Source organism: Drosophila sechellia, chromosome 3R (genome assembly GCF_004382195.2).
Source record: "Drosophila sechellia strain sech25 chromosome 3R, ASM438219v1, whole genome shotgun sequence".
Taxonomy (NCBI): domain Eukaryota; kingdom Metazoa; phylum Arthropoda; class Insecta; order Diptera; family Drosophilidae; genus Drosophila; species Drosophila sechellia.
Window position 1 is genome coordinate 24,335,095 of NC_045952.1, and position 5,782 is coordinate 24,340,876.

Sequence of the window (5,782 nt, forward strand, 5' to 3'; positions counted from 1 at the left end):
ATTTGAAATAAATTGAATTTTCACTAATACTTACCTGCAAAAAGTACTATTTACTAAGACGTCTTGTACTCATGTGATTAATATTATTATTAGATCTTCGCCATAAACAAATTCATGTGTTTAATTTGATTTAGTGTTTGCTGTCAAGACCCGAGAGTTTTCACAAACACCCCGTAAATATATTGCAGCTCCGCACAACTTCTCTGCCGCCCCTCGTGCACAAGCTAGTTCCGGAGCTGTGGCACCTCGAAGGACCTTATCCCATCCGAACGGGTTGCCACACGGAAGCGGGCCAGGCAAACGCTTGGCACGTGCATTTCATTTGATAAATGTTGTCGTTGTCGCCGTCGCCTTTGCCTGATTATGCAGCGCAGCCAGCTATGTGTTTTCCCACTGCCCGACTGCCACCAACCGTTGTGGAGTCACCTGCCTCCTGCCCCGCGCCTCCTGGTCCTGCATCCGCCGTGGATGCCAAAAACTTGCCTCGACTTCCGTTATGCAGGGTATATAACCGACTGGGTATATCTTTTTATTGCACACGCGCGCTTGAATATAAACCGCAAAAAGGTGAGGAGCGGAGAGCCTTGGGTTTTTGTATGCGGCATCAGGTTTTGCCTGTGTGTAAAATTTACACTGACATGAGCTAACTAGTCCTGTTTTTGTCCCGGTGTGAGTGAGTATCTCTAGGCTGTGTGTGTGTGTGTATTTGTGCCTGTGGTGCGGTATCTGTGTATCTTTGGAAGCGGCACGTTGCCGTTGTAACTTGCAACTTAAATGCGCACGTGATGCGCTGCCTGCGCTTGCTTTATTGCGTGAGCTGCTCGAAAATTAACAAAGTTTTTCCTCAGGTTCCTCACTTTTCATTGTTTTTTTTTCATTTGACGCACTCAAAAAAAATCTTGGTATGAAAAGTACTAGAGGTAAAACTCGAAACAAATCGTGAATTCCCATTGATACAATTAAATTTTTTCTTATATTCTAAAAGTGGTTTCACATCATAACACCACTGATACATTTCTTTCAGTGCAGCGCACAATATGAATGAAGATGCCAGCGAGACAAGTGCGAATGAGCACGACCTGGCATAATATCACGCATACGACACGTTGTCGCAGCGAATTTTTGATAGCTACTGCAATCAGCTAAGTGAACGACGGCAATCAGGCCAACGGCATAACAACAGCGAGGAAAATGATTAAACGGAAGCGGAAGCTGGCAGGCAGGCAGCAGATTCGAGTTTTCCAACTTTCGAATGACATTTTTGCCAATGCCAGAAGTCGATGCATTCGAATTATAATCAGGTTGGCTTTGGGAAAACTGGCGAAAACCCGGAGCAAAAACTTACGCTCGCGAACAGAAATGGAAAGTCTACACAGACACCCACATCCACATCCACATCCAGTGAGGATGGGTGGATATCGAAATCAAATCACAGCATCGTCAAATGCATTTAGAGCTATTTGCATTGCTTGGCATTCCTTCTGCTCGCTGATTCCTGCTCCTTGATTCCATCCGATTCAGATTCAGATGCAGATGCAGATGCAGAGGCAGAATCAGATTCAGATGCAAAGGCTGTGCGCCTTGGCATGTGTCTCTAGATATTTTTCCTTTTGCCATCGGCTTTTTTGCTGGTACGCTGCATTGCAAATTGATTTTCATCGCCTTGGGGACATGCATTCGTTTCGTTGACAGATATTCAGCTGGAATTTTATAGTTTGTTAGTTTCGACTCGAAAATGTCAAAAAGTGTAAGACAGCTTTAGAAAACGAATATTGAATGAGTTCTCAACAAAATTCTAATTACCAAATTTGACCAAGTTTTATCTGAAATAGAGTTCGTAAAATATAGCAATTTAAAATTCTTCAAGATTATTTAGTGCAATAATTATTTTAACTTTAACAACACGCACATTTTTGTATATTTTTCAGGCTATATCCGTTTTCCTGTTGTTCAGATATCACAGATCAAGCACTTCTTTTGTTAATCAACAAATGGCAGTCATTTAAGCTTAACGCGTTTAATGAACGCGTATAAACAAAATTAAGTGCCCGAGTTGGATTTCGACCTGCATTATTAATGAAGATAATAAAAAGCGTAATGTGTTTGCAACTGATTATGGCAGCACAAATGAATCAGGATGAAAAAAGACCAATTGTAATTCGAAGCAGAATTCAATGTTTTTTTTATTGTGTTAATTATTGAAAATAATTATGCTTTAATCGGCAACAAATGTATAAATAATTGCTGGGGCAATTGGTTGTGCCTTGAATATTCCACATACGACATGTGCGCCAGCCATATGTTCTCAATTTCGCTTTCCACGCAATTTTAACGTGTTTGCGTAACTAAATTTCGTTGAGCAACCATTTGATCTATGTTCGAAAGTTTGTTATAATTTTAGTCTTTTGTTTCCCAAAGCCCGAAAAAGTTTGCCAGGAAAAACTGTTCTCAAATTGAGCCACCAGCCACGTGTTCCTGACTAAAAACCAACAAGAAACTTCTTCTTTCATCTGCTTTTAATTGAACATTTTTAATTTATGCACAATAAAAACTGATTTACCGCTAGCTACCCGTTCGGCTAGAAAAAGTTCAACTTTAACTTTTTATGACTGCCCCAAACAGAAAAAATTATGTCGAGAAGCACAAAAAGAAAAAAATCTGAGCCATAAAAGCGACCAAGGTGTGTGCGCCTGTGTGTCTATGAAAGCTAAACTAAAGTTTTGGTAGAGCAACTTTTGGTTTTTAGTGCCGGCAGCTTGGTCCATTTTACAGCATTTAAGTGGCCATGAATTTCCCGGCCAGTGAGCATCGGCTGCCGGCAAAGCGAGCACGTGGCTCCATAAAGACAACAGGGATTCGGTGCCGAACTCACCCAGATATCAGATATTCCATCCCAAAAGTCGAGCCACCTGCATCCACCTTTGTTTTAGTTGCGGCCATTTCCTCCATTTTCCCCGCATCTCAATTGGTTTTGGTTTTAATTCCCAAAACACGTGTGCACCAAAATTGTTTTGAGTCAGTTAGCGTCGAAACGTGGCAGCAATAAATGGATCAAAGTGAAATACTTTAACTGAAAGCTAAAATTATGTTTTGATTTTCAGATGAGCAACTAGTTTTATATCGCAAAAAGAAGTGTAAAATTGCAAAATTTTAAGAATATCATTTTTAAATGCAAATATATTTCGTAAAATATTAATTTAGACAGTTATTTCCGTTAACAACCATTTCAAATAAGATTTGCATGCATTCTTAATTTTTCAAATGTCTAGCCATAAGAGTACTATAAACTAATCCACCAGCCCATAACCAAGATGAATCTATATCTGGCTTTCATCCTGGCTGCAATTTCTGGAATTTCGTGTGCTCCGCAGCCTGGAGGTGGTTTCGCTCCCTATATATATGTGTGTAATCCACCGAATCCTGCTTGTCTGCTCTATAAGCCATTTAATGATACAAGGATCTAGAAATACATTGTGAATATAAGTAAAATATGGAAGACCTTACCTAAAGTGAGTTTAAATAAACTTATCACAAGTGTTCCAATTTCGCTTACCTTGGAAAAAAATCAATATTACTAATGTAACTATTAAATAATAAATTTATAAACGATACTCGTAAAGGACGCACATAACACCCTCGGCGTGCACTACAGGGTATGACAAATGTAGCACAACAATGCATCACGCTGTCGGAGGTTGGAGGTGGTGGCACTTTGCATTGCATTGTTGGGTTGACAACTGCAATGAAATGACGAAGACGTATGGCTACAGGAATAGGGGGAACTACCCGAAAGAATTGGGAGGGGAGCAGCAGGTGAAGCTGTTGGATTCGCCTGTTTTTACTACAGTGACAACAAGCTGGGAAGAATCCTGAGCGACAGCCACAAACAGAAACAGACGACACTCAACCCGGTCTACATATCCGTGGCTCCGGGATGTCCTGGCCATCTGCATCCAGCTTGTTTGGGATTTTCACATTTGCCACATGCAGTTTGCACATAGTGCAACGCCTGACATTGATGTGACATGCAACACATTAGACTAATGAAATTTCTGCATGCTTGTAGCCGCCTGCGAAAAAGGGTTCCGCTTTTACGCTACCAACCTTAGTATTAGCACTCAAAGAATCCAACTTACCATTATTCCATCCCATAAAAGTTAAAGTGGCTGGCCGACACAATTTACCAATGCCTCTGGCCGCCGGAATCGGTCCACAACTCACTGTTTTAATTATATTTGACTCTGTCTTCGGGGACACAAGGCTCATTAAAATGTGCTGCCTACTTTCAGGTGGGCCACCAAAGACATTTACCTTTAATTGCGGCCATAAATATATTGTTTGCTCTTCCTAAGATTACTTCAACATTTTGATCAGGTGTTTTAAAAGTCTAAAACTACCATCTTTATAAGCTGCACTTATATAATCTTCAATTTTTTCCCAAGGCTTTAATAATTTATATATAAGCTGTACAAGCTTCAGTTTGTATAGTGTATTTAAAATTTGTGCCTACCCCAGTTATCATCGATTCCACTTGAACTCAAGTTTGTCCACGTGCCGACAGCTTGTAAGCTTATTTGGGCCACCTTTTTAGACTCTTGCGAGAATTAATTTTGTTTCGTTGTATTTTTTTAATGAGTGTGTAATTAAAATGCGGACAGGCCAAGTAGCCCAATTGTTGAGAAGAAGGTGAGCAGCAAAAAGGAATATGAGTCTGAGTGGGAAATACGAAGCCGCTGCAGAATCGTCTACTGAATATCAAAGACAATTTTAGGCTTGAAGTGGCAACAAGAAAGCGACCCAGAGATTGACTAAATGTTGCATTGCCTGACTGACAAACTGGTCGAGTCTGTAACTTTCAAGTTGAATGATGAACTGCAGTTGAGTCGAGAATTGTCTGTGTCTGAGAACTGAAAGGCGTTGAGTCTTCAACTTTAAAACAAGGAAAAATTGTCTTTTCATTCTTTTTTTAAGCACACTGAGGATTAAACTAGCACAAATTTCAATTAAATAATACAAAAGGTTTTATATCATTTTTTTTATATTTTAATAGCGTGTGTGTACCTGTCATTCTTAAAATTACACTTTAACAATTTTTTTCGGTTTGCACAGATATTGTCAATGTCTGAGGAAGCTCCAAAACTGGGCTCGAGGCAATTTGGAAAAGTGGAACCACCTAACCTGATGATTCTATGCCATGATGAGGCTTCTGCCCCCAGCAGTCATTGCCATAAATCAACTCAAGTGCCTACGCCCCAGCTGATTTATTTTGGCCCGGCAACTCGTCAGATTCTTTGAGGCCAGAACGGAGTTTGGGGCTCAGAGGTTGAGGCATTTGCCTAAAATATTTAACCGGCACTTGTGCACAACAATTCCAAGTTTTCCTGCTGTATCTTCCATTTTCATTGCCATTCTCTGCCACTTTCTTTTTTTTTTTTGTTCTTTTATTAAATTCTCAAGTGGCATTCGAAGTCGAATTTCGTGCGGCCCTTTGCCTGTTTTCTTTTTGCTATTTTCAAGTTGGTAGCAACAATAAGAGGAGAATTTCATTGTCAATTTCCGTATAATGCACAATAATAATATAACAAGCGGAGCAAAGAGCAGAAACAACAACCATTTGCGGCTAGTGATTACCTTAGACATTTTGTGGCTCGCAAATTGCGCTGTTCCCACTGCCGCATCGCCCAAGGGGATGCGACCTCCGACCCCTGACCCCCCAGCCCCAACCAACCCCTCTGCTTCCCTGAACTCTGATTGTTGTTACTGCCGCATTTGAGTTTTTTTT